Source organism: Dromiciops gliroides, chromosome 3, assembly GCF_019393635.1.
Source record: "Dromiciops gliroides isolate mDroGli1 chromosome 3, mDroGli1.pri, whole genome shotgun sequence".
In the NCBI taxonomy this organism is placed as follows: domain Eukaryota; kingdom Metazoa; phylum Chordata; class Mammalia; order Microbiotheria; family Microbiotheriidae; genus Dromiciops; species Dromiciops gliroides.
The window spans coordinates 344,561,909-344,579,894 of record NC_057863.1 but is presented as its reverse complement, the minus strand read 5'-3'; the positions used below and the strand labels follow the sequence as shown (position 1 = coordinate 344,579,894).

The 17,986-nt window shown below is 34.8% G+C and overlaps 1 protein-coding gene across 2 annotated transcripts in view; it reads left to right on the top strand.

Annotated features, from left to right (window-relative positions):
• The window catches only part of MSL2 (MSL complex subunit 2), a 42,533-nt gene that overhangs the window by 20,852 nt on the left and 3,695 nt on the right, over positions 1-17,986 (top strand). The gene's annotated exons all lie outside the window — the stretch shown is intronic.

Here is a 17,986-nt window from a genome sequence, read left to right as displayed (position 1 = left end):
CACCACAGGAGATAGAATGGCAAGGTGAGGAGAGAACTAGGCCAGTATCGTAAGTCAGTAGCCAAAGGAGAACATGTCAAAGAGTTTGGCAGGAGTATCATACTGTTGAGAGGTAAAAGATGTCTAGGACTGAGGGTTAAAAAAAGGCCATTTAATTTGGTCATTAGGATATAGAATCTTTGAAGAATAATTTCAGTAGAGGGGAAGGGGGTAAGGCAGCTGGCAGATTGCAAAGTGCTTGAATGTATCTGTAATGATGAATTTTGATTTTGTTATACCTGGTCCTCAAAGCTTCATCTGCAAATTTGATGAACATGAGTGTATACCCTCTATTGAAAAGGACAAAGCACTTTTGTCCTACCAGGAACCTGAAATCAATCAATCAATCAATCAATTAATTAATTTAAAGATTCTTTTTTGTTTATATGTTGGGTTTTTTTTTTGGTTTGTTTTTTGGTGAGGCAATTGGGGTTAAGTGACTTGCCCAGGGTCACACAGCTAGTAAGTGTTAAGTGTCTGAGGCCGTATCTGAACTCAGGTCCTCCTGACTCCAGGGCCGGTGCTCCATCCTCTTTGCCACCTAGCTGCCCCCGAAATTTATTTAAAAAAAAAATTTTTTTTTTAGGATTATATTTAATTAATTAATTTGGAACTCTGTGATAACACCACTCAAAAGCCTTCTGAGTTGAAATTCTTTCATTAATCAATACTTCTAGGGTATTGTAATTTAGGTGCTATATCATTCAACTCTCTTTGCCATCTTGTTCACAATTATATGAGAAACTTGGGTAAATAACTTGTATAAATCAAGTTATCCAGTATCCACAGGACTTTGATCTCCTGATCTAACCTCAAAGGCCAAGGGCTTATTTTGGCATGACTTGTTCATAGTGAATCCTTGTAAAAAGTGTGCATAGTCAGAAAAAACAGATTACCTCAATCTCCATGTCAAAACGTATTTTATATCTTGAGTCCATTATGTCTCTTTTCAGGAGGGTGGGTATTATATTTAATCATCCATACTCTGGAATATGGTTAATCAGAGCTCTTAAGACTTTCACACAATGTTATTAGATAGATTAATATTCCATTTCTACTCACTAGTTTTTGCATTTGAAGCCATCTCTTTTGTCATTTCTTACAGTATTACGATGTTCTATTATATTCCTGTAACATTATATGTTCAGCCATTCTCAAATTGACGGGCACCCTCTTATTTAATTTTTTTACCTCTACAAAAAGAGCAACTATTAGTATTTTTTTGTACATTAGGATCCTTTTTCTCTTTCTTTGACCTTTTTGGAGTGTAGGCCTAGAGTGTTATCACTGTCAAAGGATATGCTCAGTTTAGGAACTTTGGACATAGTGTCAAATTGCTTTCCAGTATGATAGGACTACTTCATTGATCTGCATTAATTTACCTATTTTCCTGAAGCCCGTTGAACGTTTATCATTTTCCTTTTTAGTCAACTTTGCTGAACTCAGGGGTATAAGATGGAACCTCAGAATTGCTTTAATGTGCATTTCTCTAATTATGGCATTTTTTTATATGACCATTGTTAGTTTGGATTTCTTCCTTTGAAATTGCCTGTTCATAGTCTTTGATCCTTTGATCGTTTTGGGAAATGGCTTATACTATAAATTTTGGATCAGTTCTTAGAACGCAGCATTGCTGAGAAGAGCTAGGTCTTTCACAGTTGATCATTGTACAGTGTTGCTGTTGCTGTTACTGTGTACAGTGTTCTTCTGGTTCTGTTTACTTCATTCCGCATCAGTTCATGTAAGTCCAGGTTTTTCTGAATTCTGCCTGCTCATCATTTTTTATAGCACAGTAGTATTCCATCACATTCATATACCACAGCCATTCCCCAATTGATGGGTATCCCCTCATTTTCCAGTTCTTTGCCACCATAAAAAGTGCTGCTATAAATATTTTTGTACACGTGGGTCCTTTTTTTAATGATCTCTCTCGGATGCAGACCTAGTAGTGGTATTGCTGGGTCAAATGGTATGCACAGTTTTATAGCCCTTTAGGCAGAGTTCCAAATTGTTCACCAGAATGGTTGGTTTAGTTCACAACTCCACCAACAATGTGTTAGTGTTTCAATTTTCCCACATCTACATTTATCATTTTCCTTTTTTGTCATATTAGCCAATCTGATAGGTGAGGGTGGTACCTCAGTTGTTTTAATTTGCATTTCTCTAATCAATAGTGATTTCCTACAGTGCTTTAATATTCTATTACATTCATATACAAAAATTTGTTCAGTCACTCCCCAGTTTTCTGAGGCATCTTAGATTCTAGTTATTTTTTTCCCTCATTTTGTCCTATAGTGTATTTTCAAATATGTTAAATTTTTGTTAAAAATGGAACAAACTGTTTAGTTTTAAGACATTTACCCAGAATTCTTATGCTTTCTGCAGTTAGTGCTTGCCACAATGTTAAATGTAGACAGTTTATTTTCAGTAATGTGAACTAAGTAGAAGAAAATCCGTCAAAATCATTGAATATGTAACATAAGTTGTAATTTTTTTAATCTCTCACCATCAGCAGTTTCTGCCTCTGCTTTTTCAGTTTTAGTTGTGGTTATGAATTTGTGAAAACTGACCACTTGCTTAGATACATCATTTTGCACTTTGTTTATGTTTGGGGGTAGGTATTTCCAAAATCTTAATGTTTCTTTCATGTGCAGCAGCAGGTTGAGGAATTTGAATCAGGTAAGGAATTTGAGGGTGTGTTGTGTAAAAGGTCTTGGCATCATGTTGCAAAAGCTTTTTATTGGCAGAATCTCAGAGTGTTCCTGAATCAAACACCTAGAGTAGCTCTCCAGCATTTTACAGTATCTTTCAGACATCTCCCAACTTCGTAATCCAGTCAGATATAATAGTAGTGTTATCCCTTATTGTTTTTTAAAAAATAAATAAATGGGTGTCCCATTTTCAGTTCATTTAGGACAGGAACTGTATTCACCACCCTCTTTTAGATCAAAAGTCATTAAGAAGAATCCTACAAGCAAAGAAGCCACTAAATTCTTCCTTTCCTAGGGAAAATGACATTTCTGCCTTTAATTCTTAAGAGATTAGTAGCTGCATTTTGCTTATATAGTTTTTCCTTCTTAATAAAATCTTTTACTTTTTGTACTGTAGATGATATACTAAAATTATCGGAAATAGTGGGTTTTATCTGGATCATTTGTAAAGGAATGTCTGACAAAAAGGGTGTTTTTAAAAAAATAGAATTTGGAATCTTCAGAAATTTTCACAGATTAACTCAAGGCATCTTCAATTACAATATTCTTTTTATGCTTGTTATTTTGAGATCTACAGTATAAATTTTTGGGGAGATGTTCGGTTTTTTTAAAAGTAAAATTGGAAAATATAATTACTTTTGAAATTCATTATGGTTTGTGTGTTTATGATTGTGTTGCTGTTCCTTATAGACAACATTGAGCAGATTATGCCTTTTATACAAATTCTAGATGTCTTTTTTTATGTGAATGTGTAACTTGATGATGCTTTTTTTTTTGGGGGGGGTTAGGCAATTGGGGTTAAGTGACTTGCCCAGGGGCACACAGCTAATAAGTGTCAAATGTCTGAGGCTGGATTTGAACTCAGGTCATCCTGAATCCAGGGCTGGTGCTCTATCCACAGTGCCACCTAGCTGCCCGTGATGCTACTTTTAAAGAAACAAATTCAGTGTGCTGTGTTGCAATTATAAATGGATATCCATTGTGATCTCTCATGATGCTTTGATGTTCTTTATCTTTTGGTAAAGCAAAACACTTAAGTATAAGAGTACCCATTCTGTCTGAAATTCCCATTTTACATGCTGACCCTGATCTCTTCTTTGTCAATTTTTCTGTTTAAAAAAAAAAAAAAAAGGTGGTTTCCAATATCACTGATTCCTTCTGTCCTCATATTTATAAATATACAAGAAAGAATTAATGAAGCAAAGCACCTTAATTCTTCCTTGTATGTAGATTATATTATTCTTTTACATAGGGTAGCTAGGTGGGTTCAGTGGGTAGAGTTCTGGGCCTGGAATTAGGAAGATTCATCTTTGCGTTCAAATCTGGCACTTACTAGCTCTGTGACCCTGTTTGCCTTAGTTTCCTCATCTGTAAAATGAGTTGGAGAAGGAAATGGTATACCACTCCACTATCTTTGCCACGAAAACCCTGAGTCACAAAGAGTTGAGCTTGATGCAACAATAACAAACTTCTTTTATATTCTCTCAGTAAAAGACACTCAAAGAATGCTTATCAGGCAGATGGGTATGATGGTCTTTGTCATTTAAATGTTGTAAAAGTGCATCATTTTTAGTAATTCAAGACAAATATATTGCTGTTACAAGAGCTTGGATCATGTTTCTGATTTTCATATTTCTCCAAAATCTTAAATTGTCATTTGAATTTTTTGTAATATAGAATAATTGCAGTGTTTGGTTTTTGATAGGGCAAGCTTTGTTGTTATTAATATAATAGTAATACAAAAGGAATTCTGAATAGAGCTAGAGTCATTTGGACTGTGTTCCTCATTGAATGTATATGAGTGATAAATTTTTAAAGTTATGCAGGAGGACATATTTCGTATGCTTTTGCATTCTATGGAAAATTGGTAAGGTATATTAATTTATCAGAGATTTTTTAATCTAAGGTTTGTGAACTTGTTTGAAAATATTTTGATAGCCTTTTTAGTATAATTAGTTTCCTTTGTAGTCCTAAGTGTTTTACTTTGTATTTAAAAATATTCTGGGGAGGGAGCTATAGTTAGTAAACTCTGATTTAAGTTTATTTGTAACTTATATATTATTCCTTTTCAGTTATTTGTAGATGTTATTGGTCTAGGCCTTGGATTGGAGAAAGAAAAATTTGGTTTTTATATTGTAAGTTAAACACTAAATCACTCCCTGGAGATAGAGGTATAGTTAGGCTGTCATGGAACAGCATCTTAGAAGAATCAAAATGTAGGTAACTTTAAAAAGTCAATGAAAACAAGGGAGGTGTTTGTCCTCTATTTTGCCTTCTCTTGTCATATCACATATGGAGTATTATCTTCAGTTCTAGGTATTTTAGGAAGGACTTTATTAAATTGAGGGTTATCTAGGACGACACTGGAATAATTATATAAAGAGGAGGAAAGGAAAGGGTATATGAGGAGATATGATGGTTATTGGCAAATAACTGAAACCTATCTCGGGGAAGAGGGATTAGACTAATATACCGCCTCCCTCAGAGGACAGAATCAGGAGCAGTGTATGGACATTCAAAAAATGTAGATTTAGGCTTGATGTAAGGAAATATCTTATAGTTACTCTAAAGCAGTGTGCTTCCTTACCAGGTAGTAGTTTTTCAAAAGAAAAATGGATAGTCTGATTAACCTCCTTGAGAAATGTAGAAAATCCTTTATCAGCCTGGGTCTGACTTAAACACCCTTGTTGAGGTCCCTGCTACCTCTGAGATTCCATAATTTTTCTAAACCCTGGCCCTCTGATTCAAGATCTAGTGCTAAAATCCACTATGGGTATCTCTTCCTTTTGTACCTTTCCTGTTTCATGGGATTTTTCAGAGATCATGGACAGTAAGCAGTAGTCAGATATGTAAATTAGTTTTAACACTGTTGATTTTAGTCTTTCAGGGCCTGATAACTAGAGCTGATTGAGCACAGTTGCATGCCTGTGACATCTTTTATCTTAGGTTTCTTTATTTTTTTTCACTGAAAATATTTTTTATTTGAATTTTAACACCAAAAAGGAGCATTTACATCTATACAGAACTGTGAATTTTTGTTTCATACTGTTGGCTTTTAAAAACGCATATAATAAATTCCATATTTGCCTTTTCATCTGAATTGCCTTTTCTTCTTGAAATTTATAAAAAAAAGTTTCAGTGGACCCTTTTTTGGGTTTATCATTATTGCTACCCACACCTTCATCCTCTCCAACCCCTTTAAAGATGCAGGGGGGGGGGAACCACACCCTTGAAACAAAATGAACCTACTCATGACCATGTCCAAATATATATGTTTCTTTCTGTGCCTTGAGCCCATCATTTCTCTGTTAGGAGATGGGTAATAGGCTTTATTCTAGGTTTTTTGGGGACATAATTGATTTTAACAGTGATCAAAGTTAAGTTTTTTCAAAAATTGTTTCTTTTACAACATTATTGGACTTGTAAAATTGTTCTTCTGGTTCTGCTGACTTTATTCTGTATCAATTCACATTAACCAGGATTCTCTGAAATCATATCTTCTGTCATTTTTCTTTTGCTGCAGTAATATATTTTATTTCTGTATACCACAATTTGTCTGTCCATTTCCTAGTTGATAGATATTCCCTTAGATTCCAGTCTCATCCCTCTTCCTATATCTCTTCCCCCATTCGGGACCAGGAAATTTGTTTTCTCCAGCTATTTCCTTCCTGGTATGCCCCTCCCTCTTCAGAGTGTGTATTTAACTGTCCTTTCTCCTATCAGATAAGAGTGTGGTTCATTTGATGCTGGCTTCCCCTGCTCCTTCTGAATTTGTATACTCTTGTACCTCAGTTATGATAAGTAGCAAGTTCTACCCCCTTTTCTCCTTTCGACACTAGTATATTCTGTTTACTTATGCTTCTCTCCACTCTTCAAAGCTTCAGAACAGAACTAGTCCATCCCCAAATCCTGTTTTCCTTTTTCTTTCAGTGCCTTTAGAAGACTTTAAGATTTTGAAGAGATACTTTTTTCTTCTTCCCCATTAGAATGTTAGAAATAACTTATCTTTATAGTTTTTTAAATTGCTCAAATAAATTTACCTTTCTAGGTTTCTCTTTGACTTTAGTGTTTGCATTTCAGAATTCTTACTCAGCTCTGGTCTTTTCATCAGAAATGTTTGGAAGTACTCCTTTCCATGAAAAGTTCTTTTTTTTTTTTTTTTTTGCCTTTTGTATTATACTCATACTCTGCTTTGCAAGATAAGTTATTATTGATTGTCTTGATTGGTCTCTCTTCCTTTTTGGATTATTGTATTCTAAGATCTCTTGTTTATAGTAGAAGGTGCTAGGTCTTTTGTAATGCTGACTGGTTTCTTGGTATTTGAATTCTTCTTTTGGATATATGCAGTATATTTTTGACATGAAAGCTTTGGATTTTGGCTATGACATTACTGAGACTTGTTCCTTTTTGGAGGTTCCCCCCCCCCAATGGATTTTTCCTTTTTCCATTTACCCCCCTAATACTTATCTGGACAATTTAAATGTATGATTTCTTGAAATACAGTATATGAAACTGAATTTCCCACACCTAAAATCAATGGTTTTCATGGAGCTCAGTGATTTTTAAATTACCTCTTGACTTGTTTTCCAAGTTAGTTGTTTTTGATATCAGGTATTTTTCTTATTCTTCTAAAAAATTATTAAAAGTAAGTTTTAATTGATGTTTTCTGTTTATTTCATCATCATAGTTATCCCAGGCTCTCTTCCCAGAGAATCATTCTATGTAACAAATAGATTTTTTTAGAAGGAAAAACATCGAATAATATATTGAAAAAAATTTTAAAAATGCAATGTATAACACCTTGTGGACTTTCCACTTCCACAAAGGGATGGATTTGGGATGTCCTCTCATAGCTCTTCAAGTCCTGCTTGACATTTATAACTTTTTATAAATGATTATAAATGAATAATTCATTCACGTTTGGATTTTTGTGTAGTTCTTTCCATTTACATTGTTGTAGTCATTGCATATTGTTTTCTTGACTCTGCTTGCTTCACTTTCAATTCATTCATATAGATATCTCCATGCTTTTCTGTATTTATCACACACATTTCTTTGAATACAGTAATATTCCATTAAATTAATATATCACAAATTGTTTAGTCATCCCCCATATGATGGGTTTCCAATTCTTTGCTATCACAAAAAGTGCTGCTATTATATATTTTTGTGCATATAGAGACTTTCTTCTTATGGCTTTTCTATTTTTTTCAAATTTTTAAAAATTCTGTTCTAATATTCAAGTCTCAAGAGAGTTATTGATTTCTTTTTGGTCTTTAATTAGTTTTTAAGGAATTTGTTATTTGGGTAAGATGTACCACTTTCTCTTTCTGAGCTATTTATTTTCCTTCCCATTCTTGAATGGTTGTAGTATTTCTTTTTTTTTCCCCCATCTCTTTCCTGTTTTAGGTTTTCATTTAGTCCTTGTGGAAAATTCATTAAAAAAAATGAAGTTAGTCTCCTTTTGGGGGAATTTAAAAATCTATAATATTTTTTTTTGTATTAATTGACTTTTTGAGTAGTAATTTTGTGGCAAAAGAAGTCATTTAACTGTGGTTTCTTATTGGATTCCTCAATCATTATTTGATCTGGTGTGACTTTCAGGTTTTGCTGGAGGTATGTGGGAGCTAGGTGGTTTTTCTCTTTTCAGGCAGCCCCACATTCTCATGTCTTGAAGTTTCAGTCCCCTTTTAACTGTTTATTCTGTACTTTTCATTCTCTGAAGATTATTCCCCTTGGAGGAAAAAATGGAAACCAACTAGGAGTTGATTATTTCTTTTTTCGGTTAACACTGTCCCATTCACCCCAAGGTGCCAGGAGCCAGATTACTACTTCTCATTAATATAAAATCTAGGCTTCTTTCTTCTCTAATTTAAGACTTTTTTTGGAAGATGTGGTGGGACAGTGAGGGTTAAGTGACTTGCCCAGGGTCACACAGCTAGTAAATGTCAAGTGTCTGAGGCTAGATTTGAACTCAGGTCCTTCTGAATCCAGGGCTGGTGCTTTATTCACTGTGCCACCTACCTAGCTGCCCCTGATTTAAGACTTTTAACTTATCTTATTCCTGATTTATGCTGGAAAAAATAGTTTGCTATTGCTTATGTTTTTTCCTCCATCTTAGTCTTTTGTTTTTATGTAACCTTCTTTACTAATAAATCCCTTTACTCTGTTCCTACCTAATGAGCCATCCTTTAATAATAGAACAAAAAAAAGAATATATAGTTCAGCAACATTATCTAGCACATCAGCCAAATCTGACAAAAGATATTTGATATTCCAAGCTTGTAGTCTCTTCCCTTTCGAGAAGGGAGGAACATGCACTTTTCCTCTTGTTGTTTTAGGCCAGGTTTGTTTATCATAATTACACAGTCAGTATTCAGTTTAGCTTTTTAAGTTTTTTTCTATCATTTATGTCACTGAGTATATAGGTTTCTTGCTGCTGCTTGTAGATCTACTCAGCATATATTCGTCTTCCTGTACTTCTCTGAATTCTTCGTATCCATTGTTTCTTAGGGTACAGTAACATTCCATTACAATTATTTTCTTTAGCTATTCCACAGTCAATGGACATCTACTTTGTTCTCTTTCATGAATTATTTTAGTAAAAAACATTGGGGGAAATTTAAAAACATTTTTCTAATTTTCATGTTATCGTGGAAAATATTGTGGGAAAATCTGTACACTCCCTTTCCCTCTACCCTTTGAATACTAAGCTAAGGAGTTTGAAGTAGCTATTGAAAACTTTTGAGCAGGAGAGTGACATGTACAAAATACTTACTGTTTTGGGAAGAATAATTTGGTTGCTGTATGTAGGAAGAGGGTAAAATAATTTTAGTGTGATAAAGAAGACAGGCAGGGGAAATAGATTGCCCAATAATTTAAAAAGCACAGACCTTATTTACTCACCTGAGACTTGATACCTACTCTAGGTAGGTCCTAATACTCTAATACTCTGCTGTATTCAAATTCAACAAATTATTTTTTTCTCTGTTCAGAAATTCAAGATTTTTTGGGGGGAGGGGGGTGAGGCAATCGGGGTTAAGTGACTTTCCCAGGGTCACACAGCTAGTAAGTGTTAAGTGTCTGAGTCCTGATTTGAACTCAGGTCCTCCTGACTCCAGGGCCGGTGCTTTATCCACTGCGCCACCTAGCTGCCCCCAAGTTAATTTTTTCAGAGAAAATAACTAGACTGAGAGATAGATCTTAGTACTTTTTTTTTTTTAAGGGAAGAGAGGCTATATTTATATGAATATGATCATCTCTACTTTTCTTTGTCATGTTTTCCCGGAACATTACTGAACACTTTTTATGATTTAAAACATCAACTACTATGGCCAGTGGAGGCTCCTTTAAGAATGATGAATATCCTATATTCTTTCTAGGACAGGCTTAAATTTAAAAGCATTCAACATATGTATGAGGTAGGAGTCAACAAGTATTTATTAAGCAGTCAGTAAACAACTACTTTGTGCCAGACACTGGGCTGTCTGGGATGCAAAGTAAGGCAAAACGTAGTTCTTGCTTTCAAGAAGCTCACAGTCTTTAGTAATATTTGCCAACCTTTGGACTAGGCACTTGGGGTACAAGTAAGAAGAATTAAATAATTTGAAAAATCCTTACTGTGAGCTTGCATTCTAATGGAATGAAAGGAAGCTAGTTATTATGCAATACAAAACAGCCAGCCCCCAAACTGTAGCTTACTGCCACCTTTCTCCTTATTTCCCCAGGCACGTTGGGATTGGCTTTCCAATGACTATTTCAGTTGCTGAGGTGTGTGCTGTGGGGAGGGCCTCTTTTTCTCTAGACCAGATGCTACTTAGGACCCACAGGAAAAGCTAAATGCAGTTGTACTTTTCAGTTACTTGCATATTAGCTGTTTTAACATAGGGGGTAGCCTTACAGTTAAGTTTTGTAATTGTTGGAAGCAGGTAAAATTATTAGTAGAGATAGACCAGTTATAGATGATTTTCACTCTGCTGTGTAACTCTGGATTCTTTAGTATGAGAATAAAAATCTTAATGAAGGATTCTGGTCAATGAAGACCAAGATGATTATATAATTTCCCTTACTTCCTTTTATATTGGATATAATATGAAAATTGGGGTTTACCAGAGAGTAGCTGGTGTCAAGTAAGGAGGGGACATGAATTCAACTCTGGCATCAGGCATCTACTGTGAAATCACTTAACCTGTAGTTTCCTTGATTGTAAAATGGGGATAATAGCACCTACCTTACGGGATTGTTGTGAGGATCAAATGTGATTTTCAAAAAGTGCTTTGCAGTATTTGGACACACAGTAGGCAGTGTGTAAATGCTCTACACTATTCCTTATTCTCTTCCCTGTAAATGAATGCGTAGCAAGAAGTACACAGGAGAAAGTTGTAAAATCCTCTTAAAAAGAGTTTGCTAAGATACTGACCCCATCTTCCTTGTGATATATGTGTTTGGGAAGATTAAGGCTAATGCTGAGTTACTGCCGGTTGATGGGGCACTGAGGGAACCACTGATTTAGGAGAGATGAGCTTCCAGTAAGCTTTTGGCAGCAATTCTAGGCGGTGGACTAGGGGCAGGGTTTGGTATAGAAGTAGCAACTCCTTTATATGTGTCAAAGACAATTAGCCATCATACTTGGGAGTTTTCCCCTTGTCTAAACCTGGTGAAGTAACTTGATTTAATGATTGGTAATGGTTTAAATAAATTAGGTTAAAGTCTGGAAAAAGAAAGGAAAAAATAGCTGATCTGATCACCCCAGAAGTTTTATTTCTTTTGAAACTAAGACATTAGAAAATCCTCTCAGATTGCTTTACTTCATTGCTATCTGGATTTTAAAGGTTCCCCCAACTCCAAACCTAAATCAACATAACATAATATGAAAAACGTTATCAAAGATTAAGTAGCTTATTGATAACTACCTAAGATTAGAGGTCCGACATCAACATTTCTGAGATCACTTGTGTTTTAACCTAAATTTGAGTGCTGAAGTGAGTTAAAATGGGGATAGATTGTCAGCCTCAGTGTCTTTTTGGATATGGAGCCAGAAAATAGACAATGTGGTGGGTGAGGGTGTGTATGAAAAATGCAAATCTCCTTAAGATCAGTGTAGAAATAGTACATGTAAATAGCAAACGGAGTCTCTCAGAGGAAGGTTTTATATTCACTATAGAGAAAATTGAGGTAACGCAACAAAGCAAGGAAGTTTATGGAAATTGGTCAGTGGGTAAATTATTAATCATATATACACATATTTTAAAGGTAAAAACTAGGTTTTTCCTTAAGCATGCATTTTAAATAGTAAAACTTGTTTTGGAGATTAGGAATGTAAAATTAGATGGTGAGGGAAGTTTAATATATAAAAAACCACACCACCTGTTGGAGAAAGATGGAATTTTAACAGCAAAGACCGTTTTGTTTGGGTACAATAGGAGTGTCCTTTAGGTCCTAATTTCCTGAGATTGGGTATAAATTTTGTGTAACTTTAGAATTCTTTCTATTTGGTAGAAATGATATATTCTGCTCTATTTTTACGTGTTTTGATTTTATTTTGCTTTACTTTATATAATCTTTTCTTCCAGCTTCCCTTGTAAAAAAAGCTTCTCCATTTTATACCTTTTTTCCTGTTGGCATAATATTCACAAAACATTTTTGCATATTCCTTCTCATATTCTGATTTTCAAAATTATTACTTAAAATTTTATATTCCTTTCTTACTTTAACACGACAGTGCTTGGAGGTCCTATTTGTTTCTCTGTTCTTCATTGCCAGAGCTGCTAGGTGAAGGGGTACAGTGACGTACGTCTTTGTAGTTAGTAGCTATGATAGTGAAGCACAGAAGAAAGGGACTAGGGGAACTCCAGGGTCTGTGTATTATATTGAAGTCATTCTTCAGGAGAGGCTTTCTATCACCTCTTCTAAATTTTCACTTGTTTTTGGTAAGTTGATTCCTTCCCCCCTCCCTTTTTTTAGTGAAATGTTTTATTAAAAATTAAACATTCAATAAAAGGACAAACTGAATTTGTTCAGTAACTAACTACATAAAATATAATCATTTTTCAATGATTTCCCTCTTATTCTTCACCAAAATTTTGTCCATTCTCGTTCCCCCTTTCTCCTCAATTCAATTAATATTAAATATGATCAAAATTTAAAACTAGAAATGAAGAAAATTTGTAATTTAAATGATTAAGCCATTTGCTATAATTAGTTAGTATTAAAGCATCAAGGAACATTTTTTAGACCCAGGAACTGAAGTTGTAAAAGCTAATTTGTTTGCACAAGTCTGTCACGCTCATCGTCCTATCTTCAGGAAGCATGTTTTGGAAGCATGTAACTATAATTTTTTGATTCTCTCAAGCCTGCTGCAATTTGTTATTATTAAAGAAATCAGTCTAAAAATAACAAACAGCTTAAATTTTTTTCTTTTAAAAATCTGAAATTAACAAACCTCAAAACAAACACTTTTATATGCAGAGTAGAATAGAAAGTTACATGTGAAACCACAAATTTCTAATATTACTTTCTTTAAAGTATATATGGGGCAGTTAGGTGGCGAAGTGGATAAAGCACCAGTTCTGGATTCAGGAGGACCTGAGTTCAAATGTGGCCTCAGACACTTGACACTTACTAGCTGTGTGACCCTGGGCAAGTTAACCCCCATTGCCCCTCAAACCCATCCTAAAGTATATATGGATGTATATAATAAATTCAACATACTTTCATATCTTTGTGATTATTATTACTTTCAAATCTGTCCTACTTGTGTTCCTTTCAAAATTCTTCTGTTTTCTTCTGTGCATTTAAAATAATGCTTCAGTGAGCCTCTTTTTTGGGGCAACATTATTACTATCATTCTTTTCCTCTTTATGTGGTTGTAGAAAATATATATTTTATTCTTTTGGTTCTGCTTTGTGCTTTGTATTACATAATAAATGCCTTTCCAGATTTCCTTGTATTTCTCATACTTGTCTGTTTTAATTACATTATAGTACTCTATTATGATTTATAGCACAATTTATTTAATCACATTCTTGTTATACATTTAGATAATTTGGCTTTATTTTGTAACTGCATACAATTCTGATATGAAATATTTAAACAAGTAATTTTTATTTGGGGTTTTTGCACTTTCAAGGTACATTCCTAATGAAGTTGATTACTGGGTAAAGATTCTATTTTTAAAAGTCTTGGAATCAGAATTAAGCACCACAATTTAAAGTAGTTGGGGAAAATATCATATAACTGTTATTTTCATTATAAATGCACTGCGTAAAAGATTATTGGGCACTAGATTCATCCAAAACAAAATGTAAAACAGATTTTAATACTTAGAATTATGAAATTGATTTATGTTGTGTTCTTAGTAATTTTGAAGTAATACTTTATGGTTATAAAACAACTTATGGACAATATTTCATTTGATCCCCGCCTTACTAGAGTCAGTAAGTAGTATACATATTCCTATTTTATAAATGAAAAATAACTGGGCTGAAGCTTGGAGACATTTTAGGTGATTTGTCTAAGATGATCTTGCTAAAGTGGCAAAACAAGACTAATGTCTTCTAATACCAGTCCAGTGTTTTTCTCTTATATCATTCTGCCCTTCTGTCAGTCAGTTACATATCTGGGTGCCTCCAAAAATAAAAAAAAACATAAGACATCCCTGTTTTCAAGAACTTCATAGTATAGTTGAAGAACTTAAGTCAAAATGCAATTATATATAGTATAATATTGTTTGCTAATGAAGTGAAAAATTTTGTTCTACATATTAGAAGTGATCTTTTAAAACAAATGTGCCTGGGAGAGTGAATTGTAGATGTCAGTCACACTTTAGTGTGAAGTAGTGTAATTATCATTAACAGCAAAAAGGCATTTTGGTGCGTTAGCAACTTTCCTGGGTGTGGAGATCTGGAGCAGATCTATATCTGCTCCAGATATCTATCTATCTCTCTCTCTCTCTCTCTCTCTCTCTCTCTCTCTCTCTCTCTCTCTCTCTCTCTCTCTCTCTATATATATATATATATATATATATATATATATATATAGTTAGAACTTGTTCAGTTGTGTCTGACTCTTTGTGACCCTTTTTGGAGTTTTCTTTTTTGCCATTTCCTTCTCCAGCTCACTTTACAGATGAGGAAACCGAGGCAAACAGGGTTAAGTGACTTGCCCAGGATCACATAGCTAGCTAGTAAGTGTCTGAGACCAAATTTGAACTCAGGTCTTCCTGACTCCAGGACTGGCAATCTATCCATTGTGCCCCTTGCTGCCTATGGTTGGATACAGGGAGGTGGTAATGCTGGGAGAATGATAAAAGAAAGGGAGATGGAGGGGTAAGACAAATTTTTAGTTGACTAGAATTTTGTTCCCAGTCCAATTTCCCATTACCCAGAAAGTGGAAAGTGGTTCCTTTTTTGAAAACAGTCCCCCAAACGCTACCTTAAATTGTCTTGTAGAGCCCTCTACTCCATGGAGAAAGGAGAGCATATTGTTGTATTGGCATTCCATGTGTGTTGTAGGCTGGAGCTGTGTGCCCAACCCCCCCCCCCCCCAAAACACATACACTGCTTGTCTCGTAAAGTTGGCATGAAGCCAGGATGTGAGAGGAAAGTTTTTTTTCCCCTTTCATTTTCCCACCTCCGTAACTTGGGAATCCCTGGTTTCCTACAAGAACTGCTAACCTTCAAGATCCCTTTCAGCTTTTTTCCCCGCTTTTTGCGGGGCAGTGAGGGTTAAGTGACTTGTCCAGGGTCACACAGCTAGTAAGTGTCAAGTGTCTGAGACTGGATTTGAACTCAGGTCCTCTTGAATCTAGGGCCAATGCTTTATCCACTGTACCACCTAGTTACCCCGAGAGGAAATTTTTTAAGGGCAGAATTAGATGCCAAGATTTAGGAGTCATTAATGAGAATTGATACTTCAGTAATATACCAGAGAACACTGCATGGAAGCCGTAGCCCTTGAGCTGGATCTTTGAAGGATAAAGGAAGATAGCAACAGATGTAGATAGGAATAAGAAAGTAAAGAAAAGAGGGAGAAGAGATGGCAGGGGATGACCATTTGATGTATAGGGAGTGATTTGAGGGACAGATTCAGGAAAACATGTTTACATGGAGCCTAGAATATATGAAGGAGAATAATGTGAGTTAAAGCTACAAAGGTAGTCAGATTGTGACAGGCCTTGAATGCCAGATGTAGTGTGGCATTAGGTATTTTTATTTGTTAAGGCAGTGGGAAGGAAGATAGGGAAGGTTTCTGAGCAGAAAATTGGCATTAAATGTACAACATTGGACATTAAAACATATACACACAAACATGCACATGTTTTTGTATATATTTGTATATATCAGAGAAAATTTATATTGCACTCGCAAGATCGATTTTTTAAAAGGTATATTAAATACTATTTATATACATAATTGTTATGTGTAATTACTTTAGAGCCATTTATTTGACTTTTTATAACTTTGTACTTAGTGAAAACCACTTTTGGGATCCTGCATTCTTGTTAAACAAATATAACATTTCTAGGCCCTTGATCACTTGCCTGACTTATTTATTATCTGTTCAACCTAAAGGAATTACTGTGCTAGTTTAGGATTACCTAATTGTAATTTGTTAATGGAAAACTGAACAAAAGATATAATGAGAATATAGTCTGGGGCATGCTTGCACTCTGTCTCTTTGGTCCTGACTCCAGGATGTGCTATCTTGTTAAATGGAGAAGGTTGGAGGAAAAATACCAACTATGTATATACTACTGGCAATTTCCTCATGCCTTTTTTGAAAACCAGGATCTTTCTTGGTTATGCGACTAAATTCTTTATATATGTACTATGAGCCATCTTTTTGCTTCTTCCACACCCAAGGACTAATTTAAGTGCGAATTAAAGGGCAGTTATCTCAAGACAGGTTGCTATGAGTAGGGTACATGTATGGGTCACTGTAATTTGTAACTTTTAAGTTGGCAAGTTATTGTACTTTCTGTATCCGTATTATAATCATAGTTGGTTCTTGACCACAGTCTGAAAAATTTGACCAGTTCCCTTTAATAATACTACTTTTAACTCTTTAGTTTTTTATTGTTATTGGGTGAATAAAATTGAGACTATAGTCCTTGGTTTTTCATTCTAAGATGGACAGGCATTGGTATAAAATTTATTAACTCATCTTTTAAAATAGAGTTCCTTTTTCCCTTTTTGTTCTTATCTTTTCCCTTCCTCCTTTGAAACACAACTCATCCAGAATGATAGATAATATAAAAATAACCTGTAAATTTGTGTGCATAGCTTTGGTTTGCATAGTATATACATTTCTTAATTATACTGATAGAATATGATTTTATGTTTGAATACACATTGTTAATTCTCTCCATGTCAATAGCAGTCTAGTTCATTCTGGTAACTGGTAATTCATACCATGTCATACCATGTCAAATCATATTCTGTTATGAACCATGTTATGAAAATGCAGGAGGAGGTAGACACTCCAAGCCTTTTACAATTTTTACCCTGAAAAGGTGAAGAAAATAATTTTCTAAAGCAGCAACACAGGGCAGCTACGTGGCGCAGTAGATAGGGCACCGGCCCTGGAGTCAGGAGTACCTGAGTTCAAATCTGATCTCAGACACTTAACAGCTGTGTGACCCTGGGCAAGTCACTTAACCCCAATTGCCTCACTAAAAAAAAACTAAATAAAAAAATAAAGCAGCAACACAAGAATTTAAAAATCCAAATAAATGTCTTCAAAGAGTAGTCTGCTTGTTAGATTTTTTACATATTTCAGTAATAATGACAATTCTCAGAATATTATTTGAGTTCTTTCTGTTGGAAAAGCAACAAAAATTCTCATCACACGCTTAAGGAAAGTTTGTCCTGACTCCTTTTGGTGGATTAAGTAAGTCTCTGGCTACATAGTGTGAAATAGTTTTAAGATAATGTAAAGTTGCCTCTTTATTCATTTCAGACACTTAGATTCAGAGTGTTGATGGCATCCTCCTTCTTGCTTGCTGCCGCCAGTGATGCTAGGGATAGAGAGAAATTAATTTTGCAGTTTTTCTCTGTAGAGAGAATTCACAGTAGATTCCTTAAAGTTACATTAATTCAGCTATTTCACCTACTTCCAGCTTGTGTTTAGGGAGTTGTCTTTTATCTTTTACCTCAGTAAGTCCTTGGGTATAGAAGGGGCAAAAATTTGGGTTATATAGTACAGTCACATAAGCAAGAAAGATCCTGGTTTTCATA